Consider the following 21,548-nt stretch of genomic DNA (forward strand, 5'->3'; position numbering starts at 1 on the left):
GCACCTCCATGGACAGCTGTAAGTCCAAAATGACTCCCAGGCTGCGCACCTGGTCCTTCGGGGACACAGTTATCCCATTCAGGACCAGGGAGTCCCCCACACCCACTCCCCTCCTGTCTCCCCAAAACAGTACTTCTGTCTTGTCAGGATTCAACCTCAATTCCAGAGTTGGAAGGGACCTCCAAGGGATATCCAGTCCAACCCCCTGCAATGCAGCTGAAGAATCCCTGGAAGCAGTGACGAAGCTGCATGTTCCGACACCGGGGGAAGAGAGCAGACAGGGGTGTGGCTGGCGTGCATCCCAGTGGGGCATGGCGCCGGCGTGGTGGTGGGGGGGTGCGGCGCATGTCTGGGGGGGTGGCCATGATGGTACTCCCCTCCCCGATGGTGCCAGGGGCAGTGCGCTCCCTGCCCCCCCCCACGTTCCTCCACAAGTGCCTTGAAGATAGCAGCAAACCTCTGCTTAAAAACCTTCGAGAAAGGAGTACACCATCTTTTAAGGGAGTTCGTTCCACTGTCAAAATGCTCTGACCATCAGAAAGTTCTTCCAGATGTTTATTCAGAACCTTCCTTCTTGTAAATCAAATCCATTGGTTCAGGTCCTCCTCTCTGGAGCAGCAGAAAGCAAGCTTGCTCACTCTTCTGTGGGCCAGCACTTCAGATATTTGAAGATGGCTCTCATATCTCCTTTCAGTCTCCTCTTTTCCGGGCTAAACATACCCAATTCCTTCAACCATTCCTCATCAGGTTTGGTTTACAGTCCAAGATGGTCGTGATCATCTTGGTCTCCCTCCTCTGCACACCTTCCAGCTTGTCAACATCCTTCTTAAATGGTGGCACCCAGAATTGGACAAAGGTGTGGTCTGACTAAGGAAGAATAGAGCGGTACTATGACTTCCCTTGATCTAGACACTATATTTCTGTTGATGAAGCCTAGAATAGCATTCACTTTTTTCCATGCAGCATCACACTGTTGACTCATGTGAAACTTGAAGTCTTCTAAGGCCCCTATATACATATTGATTCATTTCTCAATTAAGGGTGAGCCCATCTCATATGCACTTTCCAAAGCAATATGAAAACTGAAACACAGAACCACCCATAGAAATTCACACTTCTCTGAATTGTGCAATGCATTTTCCACTTAAGTAGTGTTCACCAGTTTGGTATGCAGTGGACGCTTGGGTTGTGAACGTGATCTCTGTGGGATGCATGTTAACAACCCACAGTGTTCGCAACCCGCATCCGTGCATGCGCGGGTTGCGATTTGGTTATTCTGCGCATGCACAAAGCACAATTTAGCGCTTCTGCACATGTGCGACTGCCAAAACCCGGAAGTAACTCATTCCGGTGCTTCCGGGTTTTGGCGGTTCGCAACCCCAAAAAATGCAACCTGAAGTGGCTGTAACCTGAGCTATGACTGTATTTGTTATGAATATTGGACTAGGGACTGGGAGACCAGGACTTAAATTCCCACCCAGCCTGAAGCTCACTGGGTGACCCTGGGCCAGTCACTACCTTTCAGCCTAGCTTACCTCACAGGGTTGGTGCCAGGATGAAATGAAGACAGGGAGAACTGTGTGCCCCACCTTGAACAACTTGGCAGTTCGGACCCCTTGAAGGTACAACCAGAAGCTGCAGACTCTGCACCCCTACAGTCTGTTGACAATTGGGGGCCTTGGCACCAGGTGATTCACCCCCTTAGTAATCCTCATGTATGTTAATTTAGCAATGGTTCCACCTTTTCCGGGGCACCACAATATAGGGAGGATATTGACAAGCTGGAAGGTGTGCAAAGGAGGGGGACCAAGATGACCAAGGTCCTGGAAATGAAGCCATATGAGGAATGGCTGAAGGAGCTGGGTAGGCTTAGCTTGGAGGAGACTGAGAGGAGATATGATATTCACCCTCAAATATCTTATGGGTTGTCATGTGGAAGATGGAGCAAGCTAGTTTTCTCCTGCTCTGGAGAGTAGGGCCCAAGCCAATGGATTCAAATCCCACGAATGGAGATTCCAACTGAACATTAGGAAGATCTTTTTGAAGGAAAGATTGGTTTGACCGTGGAATGGACTCCCTCAGAAGGTGGTGGACTACCTAAACATTAGTTCTACCTAAGTTCTACCTAAACATTAGGAAGAACTTCCTGACAGTAAGAGCTGTTCGACAGTGGAATTTGCTGCCAAGGAGTGTGGTGGAGTCTCCTTCTTTGGAGGTCTTTAAGCAGAGGCTTGACAATGACTCTTCTTCAGTGGAGAATTTTACGCAGAGATTGGGTGGCCACCTGTCAGAGATTCTTTGGCTGGGCTAGTTGACCCTCATGGTCCCTTCCAACTCTATAATTCTAGGATTCTTTGGTGATAACTGTAATTTTGCTCCATTTTGACCTGGAAGGGGATGTGTCTAGCATTGCTCCCCCCTCCCACCAACTGCTCCCCTGAACCTCCTTCAGAACTGGGCCAATTCCAGTGTGTTTCATGGAAGCAGCTGCCTGTTACTTCACACACCTTTTCAGCCTGTGGACATTCACTGATCATGGAGCAATATTTGTCTGACTTGGAGCCAGACATGGTGAGGAAACAGAACTCAGCGGTGAGACCACAGGCTCCCCACCTTGCCTGCTGCATCTTGCACTTCAGCCTGCTAGTTACTCCCAAATCTAATAAACGTCACAGTATGGAGAGGAACTGGCAGAGCCCCCACCCCAACCCAGCACCCCTTTTCATACAAGGCACCACCACACAGAGGTTTCCAATGCTTGCATTTATTGAAAGGAAAAGCTTAAGCAAATGAGCAGGCAAATCCCATCCTAAACCCATTTACAAAGATGTCAGCTCACTGAGCACAGCAGGACTTGCTCTGGAGTAAACGGGCAGAAAGGATTGGGCAGGGATGGATCCTTCCCAGAAGCGCCTTCAGCAGCAGCAGCAGCAGCAGCGAGCAAAGAGGTTTCTGCAGATGTGCAGTCAAGGCAGCTGCATCTCCAGAGAAGAAGCGGGGTGGTCTTCCTTTCGTCAGAGGTGATGCGTGATGGGTCTGCTGTAGAGTTAAATGAAAAAGAGGACACACCATGAATACAGTGGGTTAGGGTGCTCAAAAGAGGCCAGGGACCCCCTGAAGACCAAAGAGCCAAATGCTATCGGAATTGGGGTTTCACATGGTGGAGGAGTGGGGTTCAGCTCAAACTTTCTGCTGGATGTTCAGAAGTCAGGAGAGGTCTCCATCCCAAAACCAAACGGCTCCATGCACTTTCTGGAGCTGATGGGAGATATACTCCAAAACATCTGGTGGCCACCTGGTTAACCAAGGCAGATCTCCAAGTGGCTCCAAATGTCAACAGGGTCCAAACTCAAGGTCCAAACTCAAAACAATGAATTTGGCATTTGGGAGAATCTAGCAAGCACCATCCCTCCAATCCGTGGCTCTTAAGGGTCAAATACAGGGGGAAGAAGCAGAGCTGTAACTCTCAGGCCTTCAGGGTCATGTCTCTTTGAGATGCCACAGACATATTTCCAGGCACAGGTATGGTTTTGCATACAACTCACCTTAGCTGCGCTTGCAGCAACGCCTGTCTCCTGAACACTTCCCAATCTCTTTCTCGCCTTTGTTGCAGGTTTTTCTGCAGCTGCCCCCATTGTTCTGGCAATCCTGGGTGGGACGCTGAGCTCCGGTGAAATCTGCAGGGCAAAGCAAAGGGGGAAAAGCAAACTAAGAGAGGGAGATGCAGGTACCAAGGAGAGGATCTACCTAGGAAGGCTTCTCCATCTCCCAGGACTGGCCTTCTACACCTTCCATCCTTTGTTCCTCAACAATCCTGCTAGCCAGGACATCTGGAGGGCACCAGGTTGGGGGAGGCTGGTGCAGGATGAATTCAGGGAAGGGGGCTGGGATGGAGAGTGAGCCCCTCCCCCTCCCACCTGCGCCTTCAGCAGGAGGTTTGAGCCAAGGTGGTAGGAAAACCTTTGTCAGAGTCACTGGCTTCCCTGGGGGCCACTAGCAACCTTGGAGAGAGAAGTTCTCTTGCCCAGGAAACTGGCCCACTCTCTTCCCCACTACAAAGCTGATTGCACTGAAATGTGTTATTACAGATTTTATAGCAACAGCTTCTTTGGATTAAATTCCATACTTTAGGATTGGGATGGCAATCAGATCCTAAGAGCCTGGCTGCTGGATCAGGTCAAAGGGCCCACATCTAGTCCATCAACCTGGTCTCACAGTGGCCAACCAGATGCCCCATTTGGGAAGTTTTAAATGGGGACAGAGGGTCAAGAGAATTGCCCACCCATGCCTTTTGGATTCCCTGCAAGTGGTATTCAGAGGCAGGTTGAAAAGGAATAAAGCAGAGAGCTGTGGAGCTCAGAGAAGAAGCATCTGAGATGAAGAGAGCTGTGGAGCTCAGAGAAGAAGCATATGAGATGAAGGCCTTACCTGGAGCCACCAGCATCAGGAGGAGGAAGGCGAGAGAGAGGAGGCAGAAGATCTTCATGGCTGGAGGTTGGTGGGAATCCTGGAGATGCCTGAAGCCAAGTGGAAGAGCAGTTGTCTGGGGAAGGAGAGGTTCCCCTACTTATAGGTGGATGGAGGACTGATGAAACCTTGTGGGAAGCCAAATGTCTTTCACAGCATAGATGTCACAATCCCTGTGGGGCAGAAGAAGATGAGAATTGCTGTCTGAATTTGAGTAATGCTCTTGTGCAAAACCACATATGGAAGAATGACCACAAACCTGAGTAGTGTCACTGACTGTCAAAGAGAGGGAACTGTTTTGTTTCTAAAATGTTGCCCTCGCTGAATGTATTTTCCAAGAATGTATTGAGATTACAAATATTTTTTTCAATTCATTGTGATCAAAATTTTTGCAGCCGTGGTTGCATATAAAAATATTTCTCTTAGGTTTTTTGGTATATCACTGCCTAGAATTCTCAGTAAGAAGGCCTCAGGTTTGTTTGTTTTTTGAAAAGTTAATTTTTATTTTTATTTTTTAGGGAGAGGATTCCTATGAAACTAGACTGGCAGAATAAATTATTAGAGTTTGCTGAAATGGCACAAATGACAAACAGACTGAGAAGCAACTCAAAGCTTTATTCAAAAATGGGACATGTTCAAGAATTACTTTTAAAAATATAACAATGGTGTGGCATCTATGGTAGCATTTGAATGATTTCTGTGTATATTAATAACCAAAACAAAGTAACAAGAAGCAAAAGATGTAAGAAAATATAAGATAATATTAATAGAACAGTGAGAGATTTTAATAGGCAGTGAGAGGTTTTACTTTCTTGGGCTCCATGATCACTGCAGATGGTGACAGCAGTCACAAAATTAAAAGACACCTGCTTCTTGGGAGAAAGCAATGACAAACCTAGACAGCATCTTAAAAAGCAGAGACATCACCTTGCCAACAAAAGTCCGTATAGTTAAAGCTCTGGTTTTCCCAGTAGTGATGTATGCAAGTGAGAGCCGGACCATCAAGAAGGCTGATCACCAAAGAATGGATGCTTTTGAAATATGGTGCTGGAGGAGACTCTTGAGAGTCCCATGGACTGCAAGAAGATCAAACCTCTCCATTCTGAAGGAAATCAGCCATGAGTGCTCACTGGAAGGACAGATCTTGAAGCTGAGGCTCCAAGACTTTGGCCACCTCATGAGAAGAGAAGACTCCCTGGAAAAGACCCTGATGTTGGGGAAGATGGAGGGCACAAGGAGAAGGGGACGACAGAGGACGAGATGGTTGGACAGTGTTCTCAAAGCTACTAACATGAGTTTGACCAAACTGCGGGAGGCAGTGGAAGACAGGAGTGCCTGGGGTGCTCTGGTCCATGGGGTCACAAAGAGTCGGGCACGACTAAACAACTAAACAACAACAACATAAATAGAACAAAGTAATAACTATTTGCACAATTGGAAAACAGTAATGGTAAATACATGGGGGGGGGGCAGGGAGTCCTATGTAGACAGGCAAGAATATATGGTGAAATGAATTGTATATGGAATATCCTTTTCCTAATGATCCCTTGCATGGAGTCCACCTTTTTCACAGCTGCTGCACACAGGGCCCACATCTTCTTGGAGCTCTTTACTCTGACTCCAAGGACACATTGCTAGTCAGTCACCACCAGTTCACACCCCATGAAGGTACACCAAGAACCTGCAGGCTCTGGACCCCAACACTCTGTTGACAATTGAGGGCCTTCACACCAAGTTATCCAGTTTTCCATCAGTAATCCTCATGTGTGTTAATGAAGTCATAGTCCCGCTCTCTTCTGACTTGGTCAGACCCCACCTAAAGTCCTGTGCCCAGTTCTGGTCATCACCATTTAAGAAGGATGTTGTCAAGCTGGAAGGTGTGCAGAAGAGGGCGACCAAGAGGATCCAGGGTCTGGGAGTGAAGCCTGATGAGGAATGGTGGAATGGAGGAACAGGGCAGGTCATGCTTAGCTTGGATAAAATGAGATCTGAGAGCCATCTTCAAATATCTCAAGGGATGCTGCTCTGGAAGGTAGGGCCCAAACCAATGGATCCTAATTCCATGAATGAAGATTCTGACTGTAAATGAGGAAGATCTTTCTGAGGGTAAGAGTTGGTTGACTATGGAATGGACTGCCTCAGAGGGTGGTGGACTCTATAAAGAAAAGGAAGGTACATTCTTTCACATGTAGTGGAATTGTAAAATAATTAAAAATTATTGGGATATGATCTGTAATGAAATGACAAGAACATTTAAGATAACCTTTGTTGAAAGACCAGAAGCTTTTTTATTAGGCATTATAGGTCAAGATTTGCCAAAGGACAAGAAGAAATTATTTATGTATGCTACAACAGCAGCTAGAACTTTATTAGCTCAATGGTGGAAAAGCGAAGAAATGCCAAAGGAAGAACAATTGCAAGAAAAACTGATGGAATATGCTGAAATGTCAAAGCTGACCGAAAGACTTCAAGATAAGGACAATAGATATTTTTTAAAAGACTGGGAACCTTTTGTGATGCATTTAAAGAAACAATGTAAGGAAATGGATTCACTTGAATGTGTTATAAACCAGAAGGGGAAGTTGGCAGAAGTCGTGGGGGAGGGGTGGGACCGATTCGGATGGTCCGCCCCCGCCACTTAATGGATCCAATTGGCTTCCAGAGAGTGGTAGGGGATGCTTTATCCCAAGTTGATGGCCTTTCAGCTGATTCCCTGGTGGCACGCTGGAATGCGGAGTTAACCAGGGCTATTGACTGTCTGGCTCCGAAGCGCCCTCTCCGATTGCATGGAGCCCGGACAGCCCCGTGGTTTTCCCTGGAGCTGAGGGTGATGAAACAATCGCTGAGACGGCTAGAGTGCCGGTGGCGGAAAACTCATTCTGAATCAGACAGGACACGGGTTAGAGCTCAACGTCGAGCCTACCAAGTGGCAATGGCGACGGCGAAGAGGGCCTTCTTCGCCGCCTCCATTGCATCTGCAGAAAACAGCAGCAGGAGACTTTTTCAGGTGGTTCACAATCTATCAGAACCACCTGTACCACCGGGGCCTGGTAGGGATCCCAAGATCTCCTGCAATGCTTTTGCAAAGTTTTTTGCAGATAAAATTGCTCAGATTCAGAAGGAGGTAGACTCCACCGTGGGAGCAGGGCCAGGGCGGGAGAGTGCTAGAGTTCTGTCTGGTCCTGTTACATGGGATCAATTCCAATCTGTTACCTCCAAGGATGTGGACAGGCTGCTTGGACAAGTGAAACTGACCACCTGTCTCCTTGATCCTTGCCCATCCTGGCTGATAAAAGCGAGCTGGGAAGGGCAGGGCGATGGGCTCTGCGGGGTGGTGAATGCTTCCCTCTGTGAGGGAGCCTTCCCAGACCCGCTGAAAGAGGCGGTCATTAAACCGCTTCTTAAAAAAACATCTTTAGACCGGCCAATTGGGCCAACTATCGCCCAGTCTCAAATCTGCCATTCTTGGGCAAGGTGATTGAGCGGGTGGTTGCTGAACAACTCCAAGCACGCCTGGAGGAAACGGACCATTTGGATCCCTTCCAATCGGGATTCAGGCCTCACCATGGGACTGAAACTGCCTTGGTCGCACTGGTTGATGATCTCCGGCGGGCTAGGGACAAAGGTGAGAGCTGTTTCCTAGTTCTGCTGGATCTCTCAGCGGCCTTTGACACCATCGACCATAATATCCTTCTGGACCGTCTAGAGGGGCTGGGAGTTGGGGGCACTGTCATACAGTGGTTCCACTCCTTCCTCCTGGGCCGTATCCAGAAAGTGGTGGTGGGGGATGAGTGTTCAGACCCCTGGGCTCTCACTTGTGGGGTGCCTCAGGGTTCTGTCCTCTCCCCCATGCTTTTTAATATCTATATGAAGGCGCTGGGAGAGATCATCAGGGGGTTTGGACTGGGTGTTCATCAGTATGCAGATGACACCCAGCTCTACGTCTCCTTTAAATCAGAACCAGTGAAGGCGGTGAAGGTCCTGTGTGAGTGCCTGGAGGCGGTTGGAGGATGGATGGCAGCTAACAGATTGAGGTTGAATCCTGACAAGACAGAAGTACTGTTTTTGGGGGACAGGGAGCGGGTTGGTGTGGGGGATTCCCTGGTCTTGAATGGGGTAACTGTGCCCCTGAAGGACCAGGTGCGCAGCCTGGGAGTCATTTTGGACTCACAGCTGTCCATGGAGGCACAGGTTAATTCTGTGTCCAGGGCAGCTGTCTACCAGCTCCACCTGGTACGCAGGCTAAGACCCTACCTGCCCGCGGACTGTCTCGCCAGAGTGGTGCATGCTCTAGTTATCTCACGCTTGGACTACTGCAACGCGCTCTACGTGGGGCTACCTTTGAAGGTGACCCGGAAACTGCAATTAATCCAGAATGCGGCAGCTAGACTGGTGACTGGGAGTGGCCGCTGGGACCACATAACACCGGTTCTGAGAGATCTGCATTGGCTCCCAGTACGTTTCCGAGCACGATTCAAAGTGTTGGTGCTGACCTTTCAAGCCCTAAACGGCCTCGGTCCTGTATACCTGAAGGAGCGTCTCCACCCCCATCGTTCAGCCCGGACACTGAGATCCAGCGCCGAGGGCCTTCTGGCGGTTCCCTCGTTGCGAGAAGTGAGGCTACAGGGAACCAGACAGAGGGCCTTCTCGGTAGTGGCGCCTGCCCTGTGGAACGCCCTCCCATCAGATGTCAAAGAGATAAATAATTAACTGACATTCAGAAGACATCTTAAGGCAGCCCTGTTCAGGGAAGTTTTTAATATGTAACGCTGTACTGTTTTTAACACTGATTGGGAGCCGCCCAGAGTGGCTGGGGAAACTCAGCCAGATGGGCGGGGTATAAATAATAAATTATTATTATTATAGGGAATTTTTTTTGTTATTGTTTTACCAACGGTGATTATGTCAAAATTTGTTGTAAAACCTAATATATATATATATATATATATATATATATAGATAGATAGATAGATAGATAGTGAAGGTGGTGGACTCTTCTTCAATGGAGGTTATCAAGCAGAGATTCAATGGCCACCTTCCAGGGATTCTTTAGCTTGGACTAGATGACTCTCAGGGTCCCTTCTAAATATACAATTCCAGGATTCTGTGATAAATGCCATTTTGCTCCATTTTGACCTGGCATTGCTGCCCCCCACTCTCATCAACCTCCTCCCCCCCCCCCGCAACTTTCTTCTGATCTGGGTCAATTCCCAATTCCTCTGTGTTGCTCGGAAGCAGCTGCCTGTTGCTTCACACACCTTTGCTGCCTGTGGACATTCGCTGATCATGGAGCAATATTTGTCTGACTTGGAGCCAGACATGGTGAGGAAACACAACTCAGCGGTGAGACCACAGGCTCCCCACCTTGCCTGCGGCATCTTGCACTTCAGTCTCTTAGGAAAGGGTGCTGAAGACGTCCCATGTCTGTGCTGGTTGCAAAAGATCAGCAGATGCCCTGGAAGTTTCACAGGACAGGACAGGACAGGACACAGCACAGAACAACAGCTCACAACCAGCACTACTACTCCTCCCCCAGAATAATATGAGAGTGTGATCCTCACTTTTGAGCCCCCATCTCTCTCCCACGGACACATAAATTCACAACAGTGCACACAATTTCATACCAATGCCTGTCATTGCCAACAATATCAAAACCAAGTGTTGCTTCAGCACTACAAGTAAAATGCAAACAGCACAACACACACATTCTCATATATATATATATATATATATATATATATATATATATATATAATTTTATTGGGGTTTCAAAAATTTTTATAAACATATATCACAAACAAAGACAAACAAAATAAACAAGTATAACTTAAAAGCCATATTTTCTTAAACCTTAGTTCACCGACTTCCCCGTACCTCCCCTTTCTACATTCCAATTTCAAAATTTAATTCAACAAATCCTTCTTCTTGATTTTATCTAATTTATAACCCTTCCTTTTCTTTAACTTAACCCTTACAGCTGTAAACCTCACTTTTTGGAACCAACGTCATTCTAACATTCATAAATTTTACAGTATTTCTTAAGATAGTCCTTAAATTTCTTCCAATCTTCTTCCGCCGTCTCTCTTCCCTGGTCTCGGATTCTGCCAGTCATTTCTACCAATCCCATGTAGTCAATCACCTTCATCTGCCATTCTTCCAAGGTGGGTAGATCTCGTGTCTTCCAATACTTTGCGATGAGTATTCTTGCTGCTGTTGTAGCATACATAAAGAATGTTCTGTCTTTCTTTGGCACCAATTGGCCAACAATGCCCAGGAGAAAGGCCTCTGGTTTCTTAAGGAAGGTATATTTAAATACCTTTTTCATTTCGTTATATATCATTTCCCAGAAAGCCTTAATCTTTGGGCATGTCCACCAAAGATGAAAAAAAGTACCTTCAGTTTCTTTACATTTCCAACATTTATTATCAGGCAAATGGTAAATTTTTGCAAGCTTGACTGGGGTCATGTACCACTTATAAATCATTTTCATAATATTTTCCTTTAAGGCCTTATGCCTGCCACAACACACACATTCAGACCATTCGGAAAAAGAGAGTTAAACCTGCCCTTTCTTTGGAAAAATGGATATGGAGTCTGATGGAGGGCTTGGAAGGACAATGCAACAGTTTGGTGCTGGAATGATTGGGCTGTTTCCAAGGATGCTGTCCTGTTCAGGCAAGAGATTTCTGCTTGGTATAGGACATTTCCTCCTCTCCCCTGAAGACTCCCCCCAGGCACCTCAAAACCTGCTCTAAAGATTGGAATGACTCTCCAGATCAGATTTGGTGGTTCCTGGGGGCAGAGATGGGTTTAGGGGAGTGTTTTCCCACATGAGGTGCATGGAGGGGTGCTGAGTTTCGTCCTTGGACTAGGCACCACTGGAATTTGAAAGACCAACGTCCACCACTGTCCAGGGAGAGGAGAGGCATCTGGAGTCAATTTGTGAATTCGGAGACAAGCCATTGAGTTGTGGATGGTGGAGGGAAAGCCCAGGTGGAAATGATGGTGTGAGATGTGGATCTGAAGGACTTTGCAAGAGAAGAGCCCTGAAACGGACCAGCCCAAAGTCCTGCCTAGTACAGCACCCCTTGCTCTCTCCCACAAGCTCACACTCTCTTTTGTAAACCACTGAGAGGCTGTTTTCACAAACAAGCAGCATAGAATGGCAAAAACTCTGACCAGCTTCAGCCTCACATGGTCCAGCATAGGGCGATGAAGTAGGAGTCCTAAACATCTGGAGGGCACCAGGTTGGTGAAGGCTGTGATGCGACCTGTGTCCAGATCTCTTGTCTTCCCCCTTTGGTCCCGATCAAAACAAGGACTGCTAGACTGGCATTCTTGTTCTCTGTCACAATCCACACTTCTTTTATTGTCCACCATCATTACGCTTTCCATTATGAAGTTGGGAATAAAGTAGTCGCTTTGGAAGACGATAATCAGGCATCTATACCTCATGACCAGTCCAACGAAGTTGATGTTGAAGAACCGTTGCTTCGACACTGGTGAGGGGGCAATAGCAAAGAACCTTCAGCATCCAAAATAAACAAAAAATGGGAAGCAGAAGAACGACATATGGATATTAATTTATTTACAAATAAGCCCTTTTTTTGGCCCTCATCAAACATTGAAATGCAAAGTTGAAGCAAAGTGTAAGAATCTCTGAGAAGATATTCCTTTCATTTCCCCCACTGTTTGTCCTCCAAATATGGAAAAGAAAAGGAATGACCTCAAAAGGATGCTAAGAAATCACACTGTCATTGTTCAATGGATTTCTTGCCAATGGGGTCCTCCTTGTGTTTTTGCCAAGGAAATGGGAGACATTAAATTCAGCTGGCCATTAAAGGCCTGCCCAGATAATTTGCAGTTTCCACAACAGTATGTGAACCAGAACAGAATCATCCTTCCAAACTGACTGTTCTTTGAATTTTCCAAGGCTGTTCTCCAGTCACGTAACAGGTACCCAAACCCATACAGTGCTGTACCAGTAGCCATTAATAAACCACAAATAAGAGCCTTTCAAAACCATCTAATTTAGTGGCACTATCTCCTGTAGCAGCAAAATCCATTCTTTAACTGTGTGCTGTGAAGGATCTTTTTTAAATGCATTATCTGAAGAAACCTAAAATCTGCAAAGGGCATAAGGAGATCCCTGCTGGATCAGACCAGCAGCTTACAAGAGTCAAATGGTAATAAGAAGGCTACCTGAAACACACATATGGGAAACAGCCATGGCCTTGCTTGTGATTGTGAGCAACTGGAGTTCAGACGCCTACAGACTCCAAGAACCTGCTTTTTCTCTATTAACTTCATGGTAAACTCAATGCATAGCTGGGAAATTAATTCTCCAATGCCATAATTTCAGAAACAACTCTCTCTGCTTCTCTTTGTCAGTCAGTGACACTAGCCTGGTTTGTGGTCATTCTTCCATATGTGGTTTTGCACAAGAGCATTACTCAAATCCAGACAGCAATTCTCATCTTCTTCTGCCCCACAGGGATTGTGACATCTATCCTGTAAAAGACATTTGGTTTCCCACAAGGTTTCATCAGTCCTCCATCCACCTATAAGTTGAGGGACCTCTTCTTCCCCAGACAACTGCTCTTCCACTTGGCTTCAGGCATCTCCAGAACTCCCACCAACCTCCAGCCATGAAGATCTTCTGCCTCCTCTCTCTCGCCTTCCTCCTTCTGATGCTGGTGGCTCCAGGTATGGCCTTCTTCCCAGATGCTTCTTCTCTGAGCTCCACAGCTCTCCACTTTATTCCTTTAAAACCTGCCTCTGAATACCACCTTCAGGGAATTGCAAAGGGAAAGGTGGGGAATTCTCTTGCCCCTCTGTCCCCTTTAGAACCTCCCAAATGGGGCATCTGGTTGGCCACTGTGAGACCAGGTTGATGGACTTGATGAATCCCCTTTGGCCTGATGCAGCAGCCAAGCTCTTGGGATCTGATTGTCATCCCAATCCTAAAATATGGTATCTGATCCAAGGAAGCTGCTACTATAGAATTTGTAATGACACATTTCAGCGCATTCAGCTTTGTGATGGGGAAGAGAGCGGGCCAGTTTCCTGGGCAAAGGGGGCTTCTCTCTCCAAGGTTGCCAGTGGCCCCAATGACGCCAGTGATTGCCTTGGGTCAGTCCTCCTGCTGAAGGAGCAGGTGGGAGGGGGAGGGGCTCACTCTCCATCCCAGTCCTTTTTCTGCATTCATCCTGCACCCCCCCCAACCTGGTGCCCTCCAGATGTCCTGACTAGCAGGATTGTTGAGGAACAAAGGATGGAAGGTGTAGAAGGCCAGTCCTGGGAGATGGAGCAGCCTTCCCAGGTAGATCCTCTCCTTGGTAGTTGCATCTCCCTCTCTTAGTTTGCTTTTCTCTTCACTTTCCCTTACAGATTTGTCTGTAGCTCAACGTCCCACCCAGGATTGCCAGAACAATGGGGGCAGCTGCAGAAAAACCTGCAACAAAGGCGAGAAAGAGATTGGGAAGTGTTCGGGAGACAGGCGTTGCTGCAAGCGCAGCTAAGGTGAGTTATAGGCAAAACCATACCTGTGTTTGGAAATACGTCTGTGGCATCTCAAAGAGACACGACCCCGAAGGCCGGAGAGTTACAGCTCTGCTTCTTCCCCCTGTCTTTGACCCTTAACAGCCACAAGGTGGCGGGGGACTTGCTAGATTCTCTTTGAGGCTAAATTTACTGTTTGATGATCTTGAGAATTCCCTGATGACATTTGGAGCCACTTGACTCTAGGAACTTGGAAAACAGAACTGAAAGAACTGCACCCAGTGTGAAATATGCTATTCGGAAGCATGGAGGGCAGCCATTGTTAACCAGATGTTTTGGATTATCAGCCCCAGATCGTGTAAGGAGGCATTTGGGTTCGGGATAGAGAACTCTCCCAACCTCTGCAAATTCAGCAGAAGGTCACACTCTAACCAACTCTAAATAGCACCTCCCCCCACGAAATCCCAACTCTGATAGCATTAGGCTCTTTGGTCTTCAGGGGGGTCCCTAGCCTCTTTTGAACACCCTCCCAAACATATTCACAGTGTTTTCTCTCTTTTTCATTAAACTGAACAGCAGATCCGACACGCTTCACCTCTGACGAAAGGAAGACCACCCCGCTTCTTCTCTGGAGATGCAGCTGCTTTGACTGCACATCTGCAGAAACCTCTTTGCTCACTGCTGCTGCTGCTGAAGGCGCTTCTGGGAAGGATCCGTCACAGCCCAATCCTTTCTGCCCGTTTACTCCAGAGCAAGTCCTGCTGTGCTCAGTGAGGCTGACATCTTTGTAAATGGGTTTAGGATTGGATTCACCTGCTTATTTGCTTTAGCTTTTCCTTTCAATAAATGCAAGCATTGGAAACCTCTGTGTGGTGGTGTCTTGTATGAAAAGGGGCGCTGGGTTGGGGTGGGGTCTCTACCAGTTCTTCTCCATACTGTGACTTTTCTTTGATTTGGGAGTAACTGACAGGTGCTTCTGTACAACAACACAGTAGAATTGGGAATTGGCTCAGTTCTGAAGGAGGTTCAGGGGGGCATTTGGTGGGAGTGGAGGGAAGCAATGCTAGACCTATCCCCTTTCAGGTCAAAATGGAGCAAACCTGCAATTATCATCATAGAATCCAACAATTATAGAGTTGGAAGGGACCCTGAGGGTCAACTAGTCCAAGTTAAAGAACCCCTGACAGATGGCCGTCCAATCTCTGTTTAAAATTCTCCAGTACAGGAGAGTCCACCAACTTCTGAGGGAGACAATTCCACTGTCAAACAACTTTTTCCATCAAAAAAATCTTCCTAATGTTCAGTTGGACAAAACTCAGCACCCCTCCCCTGGCACCTCATGTGGGAAAACACTGCCCTAACCCCATCTCTGCCCCAGGAACCACCAAAATATGATCTGGAGTGTCATTCCAAACTTTAGTGCAGGTTTTGAGGTGCCTGGGGGGAGTCTTCAGGAGAGAGGAGGGAAATGTCCTATACCAAGCAGAAATCTCTTGCCTGAACAGGACAGCATCCTTGGAAACAGCTCAATCATTCCAGCACCAAACTGTTGCATTGCCCTTCCAAGCCCTCAATCAGACTCCATATCCATTTTTTCCAAAGAAAGGGCAGGTTTAACTCTCTTTTTCTGAATGGTCTGAATGTGTGTGTTGTGCTGTTTGCATTTTACTTGTAGTGCTGAAGCAACACTTGGTTTTGATATTGTTGGCAATGGCAGGCATTGGTATGAAATTGTATGCACTGTTGTGAATTTATGTGTCCATGGGAGAGAGAGATGGGGGCTCAAAAGTGAGGGTCACGTTCCCATATTATTCTGGGGGAGGAGTATTAGTGCTGGTTGTGAGCTGTTGGTGTTTGCTGTGTCCTGTCCTGTGAAACTTCCATGGCATCTGAGCATCATTTCCCAAGAGACTGAAGCGCAAGGTGCAGCAGGCAAGGTGGGGAGCCTGTGGCCTCACCGCTGAGTTTTGTTTCCTCACCATGTCTGTCTCCAAGTCAGACAAATATTGCTCCATGATCATCAAATGTCTGCAGGCAGCAAAGGTGTGTGAAGCAACAGGCAACTACTTCTGAGCAACACAGTGGAATGGGGAATTAGCCCAGATCAGAAGGAGGTTGTGGGAGGGGGAGGTTTGTGAGAGTTGGGGACAGCAATGCCAGGTCAAAATGGAGCAAAATGGCATTTATCACAGAATCCTGGAATTGTAGAGTTGGAAGGCTCCCTGGGTGGCTCAAAATATGTATAAAAACATCATAACACATTAAACATCAAACTTTAAAAACTTCCCTATGCAAGACTGGATGTTTCATAAACAGGAATTGAGCACCTCACCTTCAAGAAAACTGAATTCTGGGCAAACACTGGAACTCCTGGGTTTTCTCAATGCTCAGCAATTTGGGTGTTGCGTAACAATATTATCAAGGAAACCTCAATGCTTTTGGTATTGCTGCTCCCCACTCCCACCCACTGTCCCCCTGATATCACCTTCTGATCTGGGCTCATTCCCAATTTCACTGTGCTGAATCTGGCAGTTGCTTCACCCAACTTTGCTGCCTGTGGGCATCCGATGGAGCAACGCTTGTCCGTTTACTTGAAGCAAGACCAGGTGGAGAAATGGGACTTAGCCCTGTGACCACAGGTTCCCCACCTTGCCTGCTGGGTTTGAACTTCGGGCTCTTGGGAAAGGATGCTGAAGACATCTCATGGGCCCCATTTCTGTGGAGATTGCAAAAGACCAGCAACTGCTTCCATATGATACAGGCACTGCCCAGACAAACAGCTCACAACTGGCACTGATACTTCTCCCCTTCTCCAAAATTAAATTAAAAAGCCTTGCCATCACCTTTGGGTGCCCATTTTTTGAAGCTGAAGTTGGATGGGCACCGGTCAGAGATTCCTGCATTGCAGGGGTTTGACTAGATGACACTTGGGGTATCTTCCAATGCTGAAGCTCAGAACCTCATGAACCTCAGAGTGCATGAACCTCAGGGCTTGCCACATACATCTTGCAAATGACGGTTGGCAGCCCACTAGATTTCAACAGTCCTCGAGGCACCTATAATTTGTATCATCCCTCCTTCCCCAGTCCACTTGGCTTCTGGTACCTCCAGGATTCCCACCAACCTCCAGCCATGAAGATCTTCTGCCTCCTCTCTGTTGCCGTCCTCTTCTTGATGCTGCTGGCTCCAGGTATGGCCTTCTTCTCAGATGCTTCTTCTCTGAGCAGCTCCACAGCGCTCAGCTTTATTCACTTTAAACCTGACTCTGAACACCACTTGCTGTGACTCCCAAAGAGGTGGGATCTTGCCCCCATGTCCTCCTGGATAATATCCCAAATGGGACTTTATGGTGGACATTGTGAGAAGAGGATTCTGGACTAGATGAGCAGATCCACCAGTCAGTCTCTTCTGATTACATCCTTTATAAGATCCACGGAAGCTTTCAAACTTGTAATAACGCGCTTCAGCACACTCAGCTTTGCGGTGAGTAAAAGAAAAGGCCAGTTTCCTGGGCAAGGGGGCTTCTCTCTCCCAGTTTGCCAGTGGCCGCCCAGGGAAGCCAGTGACTCTGACGCAGCCTTCCCTACCACCTTGGCTCAGACCCTGTCCTGGAGGTGAAGGGAGGCAGCAGAAGGGACTGGCTCTCTGCTCCAGCCCTGCATTCTTCCTGCACCAGCTTTCCCCAACCTGGTGCCCTCCGGGTGTCTAAGCCAGCAGGGCCATGGTGGAAGAAGTTGTGGAAGGTGTGGAAGGTCAGTCCTGAGAGACAGAGCCTTCAAAGCCTTCTTTTTCCTCCTCCAGATTTCACCAGAGCCAAAGTTGCTGTTCCGATATGTGAACGTATCGGTGGGAAATGCATAAGATGGTGCCCGAAGCCACTTTTTATGTGTTCATCTGTCCTAATGTGTTGCCGTTAAGGTGAGTTAAATCCAATCTTAGCTGTGCCCAAAAATTAGTCTCATGACCCCAATTGCACGACAATCATCGCTCTGTTTTCCCACCTACCCCACCTCCCTCTTTTAATCTTTACAGCCACTGTGACAATATTAGTGTGTGTACAGGGGGTTGAAAACCCTTTCCTCTCACCTTGCTGTCCCCATGAAAGGTCTCTGGCCCCTCAGCCACAACTCCTCTTAGCTTCCCTACGCTCATAAAACAGCTCTTGAAAGCCAGTGGGGTGTAGTGGTTAAGAGCAGTGGACTCGTAATCTGGGGAACCGGGTGCTCGTCTCTGTTCCTCCACATTCAGCTGCTGGGTGACCTTGGGCCAGTCACACTTCTCTGAAGTCTCTCAGCCCCACTCACCTCACAGAGTGTTTGTTGTGGGGGAGGAAAAGAAAGGAGAATGTTAGCCACTTTGAGATTCCTTTGGGTAGTGATAAAGCGGGATATCAAATCCAAACTCTTCTTCTTCTTCTTCTCTTCCTGGTGTGAGAGGGTGGGGGCTCAGTCACTGACCCTCCTCAAATAGCAAAGGCAACCAGTGTGAAATTTCTCTGTGAAGGTGGTTATTGAATCATAGAATTGTAGAGTTGGAAGAGAAATTCCTATGGCTGGAAGGGAAAGGGTTAAATGCACACCAGCGCACAAACAACGATCTTCTCAAATGTGTCCTCTCCTGGGGTTGCTGTTCACATAAAGAAGAAGAAGGAAAAGAACCACATTAGAAAAAAAGTGTGTATGGCAGCCAAGCCCCACTCAGACCCCCCCCCCAGTGCATACATGAAATACTCACAGGTCTCTCCTACAATCATAAAATAGAAATGTAGCGTTGGGAGGGACCTAAGGGGTCATCTAGTCCAACCCTCTGCAAAACAGACCCTCTGTGTGCAATTTGAACTCTGGCAACAGCAGCTCTTCTGCCTCCCAGTTGGAGTCACTGGTTAGGGTTTTCTGAACCACCACCAACACCCGTTTTAATAGTGTTTTCTCTTCTCACAGGCAAATAACTCTGCAGATCTCCGGTACAAGACCACCCTGCTCTCCTCTGATGTGCAGCTGCCTCGACTGCACCCCCATCTCTGCTGGGGAAGAAACCGCTTTGCATGATGCTGCTGAAAGTGATGCTGGGAAGGAGTCAAGTGGGAGCCATCCTGTCTGCCTGCCTACTCATGAGTAAGCCCCACTGTGAACAGGGAGGCCTGTCTCTTTAGTAAGTGGCCTCGGGATTGGAGCTTGGATTTGGTTTGCCTGCGAAAATGCTTTAGCTTTTTCTTTTTAATAAATACAAGCAATGGAAACCTTTGTGTTGGTTCATGTTTTGAAAAGGTGCTGGGTTGAGGGGATATTTGAGCCAATGGACAAATATCAACAGGGAGCCACCACAGAAAAGTCCTCTTCTCGCATTGCCACCATCCAAACCTCTTGCAAAGGAGGCACATGAAGAAGGGCTTCTGATGATCATCGCAGGGTCCAGGTCAGCTCATACGGAGAGGCCGTCCTTGAGATATTTTGGTCCTGAGCCCATGAGGTGTGTGAGAGTTGGAAGCAGCCTGGAAGCTGGAGACACAGATTCCTGTTTGCTGTGCAGGGGACCAAAAGCTGTGATAAACTGAGAAGGATGATTTGGAGAATGTTAATGCTGTGATCTAATCCATTTTATGCTCAAGCTCTCTCTATATGTTCATTAAAAAAAATAATCACCTAAATACACCAAAGTCTCTGCTCACCTTCAAGGAAACCAAACTCTGAGCAAACACCGAACCCCCTGGGTTTTCTCCAGGCTCAGCAATTTGGGTGCAGTGTAACAATATTTTCAAGGAATCCTCACATGTGTTATTTGCCCATTTTCTCCAGCTCCATCCCTGAATCTGTTTGCATGGAAAGGGATGTCTTTGACCTTGCTGCTCCCCAATCCCACACCCTGTCCCCCAATATCACCTTCTGATCTGTGCTAATTCCCAAGTTCACTGTGCTGAATCTGGCAGTTGCTTCCCCAAACTTTGCTGCCTGTGGGCGTCCGATGGAGCAACGTTTGTCCGTTAACTTGAAGCAAGACCAGGTGGGGAAATGGGACTTAGCCCTGTGAACACAGGTTCCCCACCTTGCCTGCTGGGTTTGAACTTCAGGCTCTTGGGAAAGGAGGCTGAAGGCATCTCATGGGGCCCATCTTTGGGGAGATTGCAAAAGACCAGCAACTGCCTTCTAGATTTCACAGGCAGAGCCCAGACCAACAGCTCACGACTGGCACTCAGACCTCTTCCCCTTCTCCAAAATTAAATATAAAAGCCTTGCCCTCATCTTTGAGTGCCACTTTTTGTAGTTCCCCCATATAATCACAACAACGCACAGAAGTTTAAACCAGTGTCAACCAGAAATAATAATAATAATAATAATAATAATAATAATAATAATAATAATAATAATAATTTATTATTTGTACCCCGCCCATCTGGCATCAAGCAAGTAACACAAATACGATAAAAGCAGCACAACACAAAGACCCAAATAGAGAGCAGGACAGTGCTCAAACAGTGTCCGGAAAAAGATGAAGATACGAGTTGCCTTTAAGTGATATTTCGGGATTGCCACCAGCATTGACCAGAAAAGGGCAGCAGTGGCAGCTGGAAGACAAATTCAATGGGGGGAATCTGTAGCCAATGTGGTGCCCTCCAACAGATGCTGTTGGCTCACAACACCCACCTCACCCCCCTTTCTCTTCCTGCTGCTTTCCCCTATGTGAAGCCATTTAAAGTTAGCGCACCTCTCCACAAAGGTGGGAATTTGGGACTCATCATGAGAAAGTGAGAAGCCAAGGTGGCTTAAGGGTTTCTATGAAAGTCCCAGAATTTTGGGGGCAGTTGGAAACAATGTCTTTGGAAATGTGATGAAGAGACAGGGGGGCAAGAACACATAAGAATAGTAATAGTAGCATGATTTGGGGGGATGTTCAGGGATGCAGGAGAAGATATATTGTTTGGTTATAGCCTTTCCAACTTGTGTTAACAAGTTCACAATTTAGCAGAGTAACATTCCCCTTTTTAAACTCGCAGCAGATGCGTTTGCTCAGGCTCGCTAAAGCCTCTATAATAACTGTTCTGGTATTTTCCCCTTATTCCCTCATAAGAGATAAGACACGACACAGTCTTCTATAAAAGTATAAAAAGAGTTTACTCACTCACATTCTGTTCACAATCGGATCCCAGAAGGCAGACTTAGCTTAGAAAAGTAACGTACACCTGGAAAATATCCCATAAACAGACAGTCCCTTTGTCCTCTCTTGGGGCCAAGAGAGCATCTTTGGCTAAGCAGATGTTGCTTCTTCGACGAAAGTAGTCAGAGAGAGAGATGGCTGCCCTGCCCTGTGCTTTTGTCGTTACCTGCACAGGTGAGGCCACACCCACCTCTAGTCACATGCAGAGGAAGTCTGTCCTAGCCCAGAAGGAAACAGGAAGTTTACGTGCTGGCTGGACAAACATTCCTCCCCATGTGTAAACATGTTCACTCTAAGAATGTTGTACTTGACTGCTCTTGTGTTTCAAATACCACATGATTGAGGGAACTAGGGAGATTGAGAGGAAAAATGAGAGCCGTCTTCCAATATCTCAAAGGCTGCCACATAGAGAATGGAGCAAGCTTGAC

General features: G+C 47.2%; 1 protein-coding gene and 1 long non-coding RNA gene across 3 annotated transcripts in view; one reads left to right on the plus strand and one right to left on the minus strand.

Annotated features, from left to right (window-relative positions):
- The window catches only part of FBXO16 (F-box protein 16), an 810,609-nt gene that overhangs the window by 679,563 nt on the left and 109,498 nt on the right, over positions 1–21,548 (plus strand). The gene's annotated exons all lie outside the window — the stretch shown is intronic.
- On the minus strand, positions 2,846–4,633 carry LOC310702864. The gene is made up of 3 exons (XR_014523718.1): positions 4,429–4,633; positions 3,546–3,677; positions 2,846–3,039 (listed from the first exon to the last, which is right to left on the minus strand). It is a non-coding gene; the product is annotated as an uncharacterized lncRNA (long non-coding RNA).

This window comes from Podarcis liolepis (assembly GCF_965112155.1).
Source record: "Podarcis liolepis genome assembly, chromosome: 3".
Taxonomy (NCBI): domain Eukaryota; kingdom Metazoa; phylum Chordata; class Lepidosauria; order Squamata; family Lacertidae; genus Podarcis; species Podarcis liolepis.